General features: G+C 38.1%; 2 long non-coding RNA genes across 3 annotated transcripts in view; one reads left to right on the top strand and one right to left on the bottom strand.

Moving 5' to 3' along the window:
* Positions 1-6,147, bottom strand: part of LOC111740783 — a 105,776-nt gene extending 99,629 nt beyond the window's left edge. The window contains exon 1 of the long non-coding RNA XR_002780745.1: positions 5,209-6,147. This is a non-coding gene — a long non-coding RNA (uncharacterized LOC111740783). The remainder of the gene's footprint in view (positions 1-5,208) is intronic.
* Positions 1,838-12,399, top strand: part of LOC111740782 — a 16,629-nt gene continuing 6,067 nt past the window's right edge. The window contains exons 1-2 of one of the 2 annotated variants that reach the window (XR_002780744.1): positions 1,838-1,928; positions 4,463-4,565. This is a non-coding gene — a long non-coding RNA (uncharacterized LOC111740782). Of the gene's footprint in view, positions 1,929-3,688; positions 4,566-12,399 lie in introns of those variants that run through there. The other variant, XR_002780743.1, reaches the window with a different exon arrangement.

Here is a 12,399-nt window from a genome sequence, read left to right as displayed (position 1 = left end):
AGTGGATTGTCAAGTAGGTGCACCTAAGCAAACTGGAATGTATAGTTCATTATTTTAATTCAACTTTTCCCCAAAGTAGACTGCCAACCTCTTTGTAACTGATTCGACACCTATTTATTATGTGCCCATTGTATTTCAGGAACTCTTTAAGGTACAGGGATATAAATTTTAAAGAAATTAAAACTTCCTGTTAACACGAACCTTCTTTTCTAGTGTAATAAACATAATTAGTTTTCTGTTGGCATATATGAGAAAAAATATACGAAGAGTCAGATGGTAATAAATTCTACAGAAAAGAAAAAGAAAGAAAAGGAATGAGAAATCTTGGTAGCAGAGGGTGGTAGTGGGAATTTCAGTTTAGGAGAATGGTCATGGAAGAATTTATTGAGAAATCGACTCTTGAACACAGACTAGAATGCAGTGAGGAAGTAAACCATACAACTCTGGATAAGAGTATTCCAAGCAGAGGAAATAGTAAGTGCAGAGCCTTGAAGTGGAAGAGTACTCAGCAAGCCAGAGCAGCCATTGTGGCTGGAGCTGAGTTAACAAAGAAGATAAAAGTAAGACATTAAATTAGAAAGGTAAGGGGAGGTAGGGCGAACCATTCAATACTGCAAGCCATTGTAAGCATTTTGACTTTTGCTTTAAGATGGGAAATCATTGAACATTTTCGCAGAGGAGTGATATCATCTAATTCAAAAATTTAAAAGATTACTCTGGCTTTGTTTGCAAGAAGAGAAACAGGGAGATCAATTAGGAGGCCATTGCAATAATCTATATGAAAGTTGATAATAGCTTGCACCAAGGGGGAAGTGATAAACATGGTAAAAAGTGGAGCTTTCTCGATGTATTTTGAAGGTAGAGATGATATAATTTGCTAGTGGATTGGACATTGGGTATGAGAGAAAGAGAGGCATCAAGGAAGGCTCGAGTTTCAACCTGAGCACCAGGGAGATGGTGTTGCATTTACAAAGCTAAGAAAGACTATTGGAGGGGAAAATTTGAGAGAAAAATAAGAAGTTTGGTTTTAGGTAAATTAATATTAAAATGACTTTAAGACATTCAAATTAATTACTAATAGGGAGTAAGATATAATTTTTGAGTTCAGAGAAAATGTGTGGCTGAAGATAAAATTTGAGAGTCATTGAAGTATAAGTGCTTCAAAGCCATGGGATTAGTACAATCTTAAAATCATCAGGAGAGTAACAATAGAGGCAAAGACCATGTTTACAGGTCAGAGAGATGAGAAGGAACCAGAAAAGGAGACTGTTAAAGACCAGGCATCAGGGTAGGTGGAACACCAAGAATGTGGGAAGCCAAGAAGAAAAATATATTGCAAGAAAGAGGAAGAAACCAACTAATTAAATTAGATTAGAAATTAGATTGAACAATATGAGATCATTGTTGATCTAAAGTCTAGACAAAAACAGTTTTGGTGGAATGGTGGGATTATAATACTGATTGGAGCGAGTTCAAGAGGAAATGGGGTAGGACCCATTTCCAAGTGAAAGAGCCTTAGGCAGGAGCATGGGCAGTTCAAACAGTTACAAAGGGAAATCATGGTTACAAAAGGGAGCATAAAATGTAGGCAGGAAGACAGCTTATGATGGTAGAAGCATGTGCAAGTTCTCAGCTGGACACTTACTTTTTAAACAAAATAGGAACCAATGCCATCAGCCAAGGGTGAGGTTTAAGAATGGAAGTGAATGTATAGTTGTAAACAAGACAACAGACCTAAAATGGAGTCACTTATGCTAAGACTCACATCTCCAAAGACTTAACTTAGTTATAGTTTCAACTTTTCCAGAAATGAATCATAAATCAGTCAGTCAGGAATCACCTGATCAGCACAGGTTAGGTAATCTGCCTTACCTCTGCCTGCCATCCCCTAAAGGAAAGTAACCTTGAAATAACCAACCTGCTTTTTGGTAAGTATAACTTCCTTGTTCTTTTTCCCTTCTGCCTATAAAAGTCTTTCATTTTGTAAACTCCTTGGAGCTCCTTTCTATCTGCCAGATTGAATGCTGCCCTTTTTAAATCAATTTTTGCTCAAACTCTTAAAATTTTAAATATGCCTTTGACTAAGTTTTAATGGTTCAAAATAGTTGCCTGCTATAGACTGGGAGAATCAATGTGTTTCTATGTGTACTGTAACTGGATACATATTGATGGGCTGTGCTAAAGTACAGATATGAATATGGTTTTTACAGAATTAAAGACAGCTCAACAAGTATATGTGTTCTTCAGTCCATTCTAATGCATCGAAACAGAAAAGAGTATTTAACTAGAGTTGAGATTTTGCCAGATGAAGGTAATAAAAGGAGACACTAGCAAGGAAGTTAGGGGAGAATGCAGGGAGAGATTATGACACACTAGAAAATTTAAGCTACACATGAGAACGCAGAGGTGGCACTAGACAGTGAAAATATGGACATTTCAGTGGATTGTAGGTCCTGGAGATGTTGTGGTCAGAAAATGGAATGATTGAAATTGAGATTATGTAGATGCATTGTAGTTTATGGTAATAAATCAAAAGTGCGACCTTGGGATTAAATGCGTAAACTAGGATTGAGAGTTGGATCACTGAAGCAGAGAGTGTTAAGGAAATAAGAGACTAAGGTATTGAAAGGATCACCTACATAGACATTAAAAGCACCAAAAACGATAACAGAAATAAAATTGGAAAGAATTCAGTGACCCAGGGGCTAAAAGCTTAAGGCAGTGAGAAGGAGTGATCTGGGGTCTGTAGATAACCACAGCAAGAGATAGAGTGGATGTTATAGTCTGATGACATGTGGTGTAAAACTGTGTGTGAGGCAGGGAAGGGAGAGCAGGGGAGAAGAAAGAATGGTCTGAAGTGTCAATGAGTAGCAAAGAGCACACCAATCTTCCCCAGAAACCACTGGGAAAGGGCTCGGGAGAGAAAATATCGATCACTTAGAGGTCCTGCAGCAGAAGCAATGCATTTGACTCACTTTTTAGTTAGAGCAAGACAGCAAAGCGAACATTTAAAAAAGATTCTGAAGTTATTGAGAATTTTGTTCATGATCGACCTTGAGTTTCAGAATATATAATGAAATGGTTTTAAGAATTGAGATAGGGTGAGTGATGGATTAGAAGTGGTCTATATGGACTGATACAGGCATAGAACCTGAAGGATAGAGGATGACCTGGGAGTCGCAGGCTGCTTTGAATGATTGGAAGCAGAAATGAGCTCAGTCCTGATGATATGAAGCAGGTAGTACTAATGAGTATGTGAGTATCAATGAGAGGAGAAGGGTCGGTGATTGGGTGTGTTGATGTGGGGGCAAAGGAGAAGTGAGGTCTTATCTAGACTGGCCAGGGCTCCCAGTTTTCTTCCTCATTTCTACGAATGTCATTGGGTGTCATATTTTCATTTTATCCCCAGCCCCCTCCACTGCACAGAGCTGGCATTTGGTAAGGCTTTGTTCACTGACATCAATCCCCATCTGATAAACCATCAATAACACTAGAGATGATATAGATGAAGCAATTTCAATACCTTGGAATGTCTATGGAGTTTTTCAGTGTTAGAATCCCATCCTGTGACACTAGATACTGTTAAGCTTCACATGGTAGAATGATCTGAAAATGAATCATCACTGATTCATGGATCCAGCTCATTTCTCCCGCAGTGCTCACTTTAAGTCACAATGACCTTTTCTGACTACTTGTAATGGCAGCACAGTGGGGACTGCAGTTCCTGGATAGTGTACCATTAATAGACTGGCTAGCTAGTACTGTTTCTTGTCCCTTGGAGTGAAAGAGAAAGTAAAGCCAAAGAACAGGGATTTAATGCCACATTTTTCTTCACTCAATTGAAAAATATATCTGAAAAACACTATAAAATTTCTGATTTTTAAAAGGTCTTTGCAAGGTGATTTTGGTCTTTTTCAGATAGTGAAAGTTTTTAAAGATATTAAATAATTTATTACTTTTACTTGTGTAGAATAAAAGATAACAGAAAACACAGAGATCAATAAATCCTAAGACCTTCTTCAGAAGCATTCTGGTCAGCGAAGGAGTTTCCACTTTTAAGAGGGAGATTAGACTGGGTGATCTTATATCCTTTTTAGCACAAAGTTTGTATTGATCTATAAGATTTGAAATATTTGAATGCTTTCTTTTTTTTTTTATTGAAGTAAGAAGATGGCCAAATGCTTTTATAGTATTCCCAACTACTAGAGACTGAATTATATCCCCTAAAATTTTATATTGATACTCAAATCTCCAGTGTGACTATATTTGGAGATAGGGTCTTTAGAAAGCAAAGGTTTAGGAAATCAGGTTATAAGAGTAGAGCTGTAATCAGATAGGACTGAGGCCTTATAAGAAGAAAAAGGTATCTCTCCTCGTTCCTCTTCTTTATTATTTCTCCCCCGCCCATTTTCCCTCTCCCTCTTCCTCTCTCTACCCCCCTTTCCCTTTACCCCAACCTTAGGACACAGTGAGAAGGCAGCCATCTGCAAGCCAGGAAGAGAGAACCCTGACAGACACACCAACTCAGCCAGCACCTTCATCTTGGACATCCAGTCTTCAGAACTGTGAGATAATAAATTTCTTTTGTTTAATCTACCCAGTCTGTGGTATTTTGTTATGGCCAGTCTGAGTATATTAAGACACCAACCTGCCCACCTTTATAGAAATTGGGTTTGTTCCTAAAGAAAACAATAGATTTGTATTTCACTTTTGGTCAAGAGATGAATCAGAAAATTTATGCAATGCTAGTGTTTCATTGGTATGGACAGTACTTACTGGTGTATGACCAGCATGCTGAGTGAACGAACAAATACATGCAAAGAATTTGCTGAATAGTGAGAGACTGTGAGAGACTGCAAAAAAAGAAAAATACTGAATAATATGTTGCCTTTCAGAATTCATGTGAAATGAAAGCCTTAACTGTCTTTAGTACCTACCATTGTGCTCAATATGTATTGGGATATCAAAAAGTAGAGAACTCATTTGTGCTTTTTATTTTTCTAATTTAAAATTACTGGCTCATTACTGGCTAAGTCAGTATCAAGTCTCTTTGTCTGGATCTATAAAAGCAATCACATTTTAATGCCATTGTAGATTTTTATACCTGAGATTTAGCGTTACTGTCAAATAGATGTCAGCACATAAATATGGAAAAAAGTTTATTGCACACGAGAAAATAGAAGTCCAGAAAAAAGTAACTTTTCTTACCCCCAGATATTTTTAAAAGACATTCCGTGTTACTTCCACAGAAACAGCATCCCAATGAAGAACTGTGGCACTTCTTAGATCAATGCTATGGGAGGTAGACAGAGTCTGGGACTCACGAGACTAACTTATGCCAGTTATCAGTGGACAGGGGGAAATTGCTACAGCTAAGTGTTCATAGCAGAGAACTCCAACAGTGATTATTCATCAGAGCTGTAAAATGAGCCTCAGAGTATCCAAAACCAAAATCAAACAAAAAAAAAAAAAAAAGCTGGAGCAAATAGTGGGAGCAAATTAGAGACTTCAGATTCACTAAGCAATTTTGTGACTCATGGAAACCCAAAGGGATTCCTGGAATTCTCTCTGTAAGTAAAGCTAATTAGGACCCAGGGGTGGAAGAAGGATTTCATGTCAGTACTTTCAGAATGAGGCAGAATATTGGAGCTTTGCTCAGTGACATCCAAGAGGACTCAGGCAACCAGGATGTTGCAGAAAATCTGGTCTCTTAAAGTCAGATTTTTTTTCTCCTCACACAAAGCCTAGATAAGTGCAGTAAGAAACCTCCGTTATCCCTATTTGGGAGAGACTCCTGGAAGCTTCCCCGAGTTCAAGTTAGAAGCCGACTTCTAGGACTTGCTTCCAATATGGTTGTATTGCTATAATCATTCCCTTGTATTTCCTCTTTCTTTGCATGGGAGAACAGGCTAAATAATCAGGCTTAGGTTGTCTGCAATTTTAACAGCTGCAGAGAGCTCTGCATTCAGTTAGAGCAGTGATAGACAACTAATAGCCTTCTGTTCATGACAGGTAGAAAAATTAGAAAATACATCATAATCCTCACCTTCTCAGGGTCACAGATCTTTGAGAGGAGAAAACTGAAACCTTCAACCACTATTTTTTTTCTGCAGAAAATTCTCCATTCCTTAAATACAAAGGTTATCAGAGGAGACCTAATGGAACGTCAGAAGTATGTTTCTCATGTGTTACCCGTAGGGGGTGGGGGGGAGGATCACAGGAGACAGAGTGACTGTATCCTCCTGCCATCCCCCCATGATAAACCTCAGCCTTTCTATAGCAGCAGAAATCATGAAGGCCTTGCAAGCCATATGGATGAGAATGTGGTAGATTATTTCTGGAATTAAACAAATTAGGGATCCATGGGCATCAAGTTAAAATAAAGATAAGGGATTTGATATTGTTGTTTCATGTTATGAATTAAATCCATTAATACTCTTTGAAAATCAAGTGAAGACATTTAAAATTAGTTTCTATTCCTGGTTTATGCCTTGAATACAACTCAAGAACTTGGGCTCCCACAAAGTCTACACTTGATCTTAGCTTAAAAGGCCAAGTAGCGATTCCACAAAGTCTAAAATCTATTATGCTTTAGTCATTGTCTTAGTCTATTTGGGCTACTATAATAGATAGGATGGGGGTTGGGGAGATGGGTGAAAAAGGGAAAGAGGTTAAGAAGTACAAATTGGTAGTTACAAAATAGTCATGAGGATGTAAAGTACAGCATAAGAAATATAATCGATGATATTGAAATAACTATATATGGTGTCAGATGGGTACTAAATTTTTCAGGGTGATCACTTCATAACTTATATAAATGTCTAATCACTTAAACTAATATTATATGTCAACTAAATTAAAAAGTAATTGAAAAGTAATAAATTATTTTTAAAATGTATGGATTGATTGAGGTATAGTGATTTATTGGTGAAGATTTAGAATAACGGGAGAAAGAAGGTCCTTATATATTTGTTTATTGTGCCTCAGTGAATGTGAAGAGTCTGTGTAGTATTCAGAAACCACCTCTTCTTGATCATGTCAAAACCATCTCTTTATATTCTGCATTGTTAAATGCATCGTTCCTACCTAATTTCATATTTCCCACTATAAGAAAAAGATAGTGATACTGTTATAAATCCATAATGCCATAGCTCTTTAGAACCTACTTGTATTGAAACACTACAGACTTTCACCTCTGAAGTTCCCTAATACCACCTATTTAATGCTGGTTATATCATTACTTATGATTCTGTATCATCTCCCATGTCATCTGTGGATACTACTAGCTTCCAATATCTCTCTTAAAAGTACTATGCTGCCTTGATAATGACCAAATGTAACTCTTACACAGTAAAATGTGAAAGATAATTTTATGGCCATAATAAATTATCATTCAGAATATTATGCTAGAACACATCTGCCATGTCTTCTTTTGAACTCTTTAGGCCATAATCATGGCATTCCCGAAATGTGATTTTTCTATGTGAACTACACCCCTGTCTCATACACTTGCACAAACAAGAAATACAGGCAAGGGGCCAGACATGGTAAGAAGAGTATTCTCTTTCACATAAGTAATGCCTGTCCCTCATCCAATTCAAGACTGATTGAAAACAGTCTTGTCGCCACATGAAAGTGGGGGGAATAAGAGAAAGCAATGATCAGAAGAGGCCACTGGTGCTGCCATTATAAAAGCTCTCAGGTAATACACAAGCATCCAGCTGCAGAGAACTGCAGAAAACATGTGACATGGAGTTGAAGAAAGGAGTGATGAGCCAGCAGGGAGGGGGACACTCAGAGTAAAGGACAACTGCCATTACACCCACCACCCAAAGGTTAGCACTTGAACTGTCAATGGCCAACAGCCCTGAACTCATCCTGTGTCCAACATGAGGACACGAACTCAAATCAACATGTCAGTATATTTCTGGTGGCCCATTTTCAAGCAATCATGCCAACGAAGTACGGTGCTAGTCAGCAAGAGTGATCCAGGATCCAGTGCCAGCCACAAGTCCCAGGACAATCTCATAACCTGAGTCCCTGAGTTTTGGTGGCAGTATCTGGGCAACCTCAGAGGTTGGACAGAATCTTGAAGGGAATAAATGAGGACAGAGCTCACATGGGTCCAAGTCGGACCCCAAAGTGCCTCATCCGGGTGATATTTCCACCACAGTTGGCCCGAGGATTTTCAGAAGGAGGAGTTAGAAAATTTCATGGAAGGTGCTCCAAAGCACAGTAGGCTTCCTAAAGCCCAAGCCTCGGTCAAGGCTGAAACTTGCCCGAGTTTAAGGATAGCTAGGTAGAAGGTAAGCTAGGGCCAGTTCATGGAATACCTTGTAATACCATAATCAGGAAGTTAAATTTTATCTATAAGTTGGCACTACCAAAATGTCTTACTTTTCTTTGCAACGTATATTATTAGGTAAACTGAAAAAAATAAATTATGTTCAAATAAATGGAAAACACTAGACTCTGATAGCCCTTAATGTAGTAATATGAATTTTGAACTTTCTATGATTGGAAAGACTATGCGCCGTCTTATAATTTTATCTTTAAAAATAACCCATGGAGAGGAGAAAAAAAAATTGACATAGATGATAAAGGCTCTGTTCATCCCTCTGGCGACCTAATCAAAGTTGTGATGGAAACAAGGAGCAATAGCAAGGAAAAATCGCCTGGGATCTAGATGAACGAGCCATACAACTAGGGAGAAATCCAAGAAAGCACCCTGCAATGGCAAAAGGTAGGACGGGATGAGGATGGGGGGCTGCCCATCCTGAGCGGCTGAGTGGGATGGATGCTGCGGCATTGGCAGTGGCAGATGCCTTTTAAAAGGACCATGTCTGCGAGAGGATTTTCACGGTGACGAACCTGCTCGCTCTGAGCACCAGTGCCTGTTCAGCTGTGCGCAGGGGGCACCAGAGACTTACAGAGAGACATTGTCGGAGTGAGGGCCAAGGTGAGATTCCTTTGGTACAGAAGTGCTGGCAGTATCCATTGGTCCCTGTTGAGCTCTCCCCGCTACCAGTGCATGGGAAACAGCTTCCCCATTGCCCAGACCTCATCAAACTAGATAACAGAGGTCTCTCTGCCCAGAGGATTTCCTGAAACCCCGCCTACCCCAACTCAGGCCCCACCCAAGCCACATCCAAGTGTATCCCCAGCGAGTCAGGTGCCCCTTGCTGAGACTCACACTGGTGGAGGCAGCTGGCCTCAGTTTCTGGTGTGGCCTTATGAGGCAACTATAAGCAGAGCATCTGTGGATTGCTTGCTGAATCTTAATAGGTAGAGGCTGGGGCTACATTTGGCCTGCAGCTGAACCCCTCTCAGGACTGTACCACTCTACTTCACAAATTTTCACAAATCTATTTGTGACATCTACTTCACAAATCCACACTAATCAGACCGGGACACTTAGGAACTTTGCTTAGTACATAGAAACAGACACGTAAAGGCAGCCAAAATGGAAAAACAAAGAAGCAGAAATCATATGACAGAACAGAACAGGAATTCAGATGTAATGGAGTCAAGTAATCTAACAGAAGCAGAGTTCAAAACACTGGTTATAAAAATGCTCAATGAATTTTTGGGAAGTGTAGAGAACTCCAACAAAGAGATAAAAATGGAAATGGAAATTATAAAAAGAAACTAGTCTAAAACGGAGAACTCATTATGTGAAATGAGAAGTATATTAAATGGAATAAATAAAGGAATAAACGAAGTGAATAAAGAAGAAGATCAAATGCCTTATCTAGAGGACAAGAAAGCCATTCAGGACACTCAATCAGAATGACAAGAAAAAAGATGCTAAGACTATAAAAATAATTTAAGGAGGATATGGGACACTATTAAGTCTCCAAATATTCATCTGATCGGCGTAATGGTGTAGAGGATAAAGGCTCTGTTCATCCCTCTGGTGACCTAATCAAGATGTTGAACAGCTGTTTGAAGAAATAATGATGGAAAACTTCCCTAACTTGGTGAAGGAAATGGACATAAAACCCCAGGAAGCTCAGAGAATTTCAAATCAGGGATCCAAAGAGGCTACATCAAGACACATCATAATTAAAGTGCCAAAGTTTAAATACAAAGAAAGAATATTAAAAGTAGCAAGAGAAAAAGAAATAATTACTTATAAAGGAACACCCATATGACTGGCAGCTGATTTCTCAAAAGCAACTATGCAGGACAGAAAGACTTGGTAAAACATATTCAACAGAACGAAGACCCAGGATCTACAACCAAGAATAATTTATCCAGCAAAATTATCATTTAGAGTTGAAGGACAGATAAAGAGCTTCTCAGACAAAAATAAACTAAAGGAATTTATTACCACTAAGCCAGTATTACAGGAAATGTTGGAAGGACTTCTTTAAGAAGAAAAAATATGTATCAAAAAATAGGAATAAGGAATGGTAATGACTACATTCCTATCAAGAAGTACTTTAAATGGAAAAGAATTAAGTGCTCTAGCCAAAAGATAGAGTGGCTGAAAGGATAAGAAAACAAGACCCCTACATGTGAAAAGGAAGGAAATGGAAAAAGATATTGCTTCGATGAACCTAGAAGATATTTAATTCACAGAGAAAGATAAACATTATATGATTTCATTCATACGTGGAATCTAAGGAATAAAAAGAACAAACTAATCAAAAACAGATTCACAAATATATTGGACAACTTGGTGATGGACAGAGGGAAGGAGGATTTGGGAGGCTGGAAGAATGGAGTGAAAGGTTAAAGAAATACAAATTAGTAGCTGATGGATAGTCATGGGGATGGGGAGCATGGCATAGGGAATGCAATTAGCACTAATACTTTGGCTAGGTGGAGGGTCAGGGAAGGGAGGGAGCAATTGGAGGGATCATTTTACTAACTATATAGATGTCTAACCGATGTACTGTATACTTGAAACTAATTAAAAATTTAAAAAATAACCCATGAAATCTTCAATCTATTATAAAATATATTCTGTAATTATTATTCCATAGAACACACTTTGGAAAATGTTAAAACAGACACGAGAGCCATTGCAAGAATTTCATGCACAACAGATTTCCATTTTAGAAAAATCACTGTGGGTGACAGGAAAGTGGGTGGTTAGAGTAGAGAGAAGAGAAAGGATAAGGTCAAGAGTAGAAGTTAGGCAGTTATCGTTAAGAATTAGTCAAGTGATGATGAGGTCTGAACTAAGCTGGATTAGCAGTACTGTGCAGTCACAAAATATATACATATTTCTTTGATAAATTAAATTATATGCACCTGGCTAAAAACAACTAAATGAGGGAAAAAAGCTATTTTATTTCAGGCTATTGAGCCTGCCACTGCACTCAATGATAGCAAACTCCAGACTGTACATGAGACTGGTTCCTAGGAGTCTTAGTTATCAAGCACATTGATACTCAGGAAATGTTGAGTATGATTCTCATATTTAAGAATATGTATTTTCCATAAAACATTTCCTTTAAACAAAAGTCAACCACTTCATCTGGGACTCAATCTGTTCCATTGCTGCAGGGAAAACTGACCATGTTGGACTTACTGAGAGACAGTATGTCAGGCTCTAAGGAGGCGACTTCCTAAGGTATTCTCAAGGGTAATTTTGACCATATGTGATTGTTCTCCTTTGAAAATGACTTCAATATCCAATCCCAGTGTAGGCTGCAACTGTATTCACAAACAGCACTGAAGAACTCATGTCAACTCTTTCTCTCCAAATCTAGTTATGTGATTCTACATCCCCAACCACACATAAGTAAATTTGCGTCCTTTAAAAAGATTGAGAGTTCGAATGATCCCTAGACAAAAATAGAAGCACCATATGTACCAGAAGCCGAAGGGATAGAATCTGGTACATTTTCTGGAAATAATCTAAACTGCTCAACTTTTAAATAATAAGGCTGAAGTCTAGAGAGAGAAATCAACCCAGCCTAACCCAATATTGCAGAACTGAGAGGTAAACTGAAAATGTTATCTTTTTTTAATTTTAATCTCTAGTGACAATAAATCTCTTAGAATATATCATTAAAAGCTTTTGTTAAAGAGCAAACAAATATTATTTTTTTCTTAATTTCAAAAGGCATGCAAACTTTAACTCATTGTACAAGAGTGTATCACCTTCATATGTATTCCCGATATTTCTAAATACCTAATTTCTGTCTTCTACACAATAGAATAATTCAATACAAACAGAAAACATCTGTATTTGAGAAAATTTTAATGATTTTTTTTAGAAATTTATCAGAAATATTAATTCTACCTCTAAATGCAAATAAGGTTGCTCTTGACTCCATAAACACATACACATCTCACTTCACCACAGCACACGGGGGGCCAAATTCTCAGCACAGCAGTATCTTTTTAGCCAGCACTCTATCCAGACATTTAATTGTAGGTGTA

This window comes from Pteropus vampyrus, unplaced genomic scaffold, assembly GCF_000151845.1.
Source record: "Pteropus vampyrus isolate Shadow unplaced genomic scaffold, Pvam_2.0 Scaffold68, whole genome shotgun sequence".
In the NCBI taxonomy this organism is placed as follows: Eukaryota; Metazoa; Chordata; class Mammalia; order Chiroptera; family Pteropodidae; genus Pteropus; species Pteropus vampyrus.
Note: the sequence above shows the minus strand (reverse complement) of the source record. Positions and strands in the feature narration are given on the sequence as shown.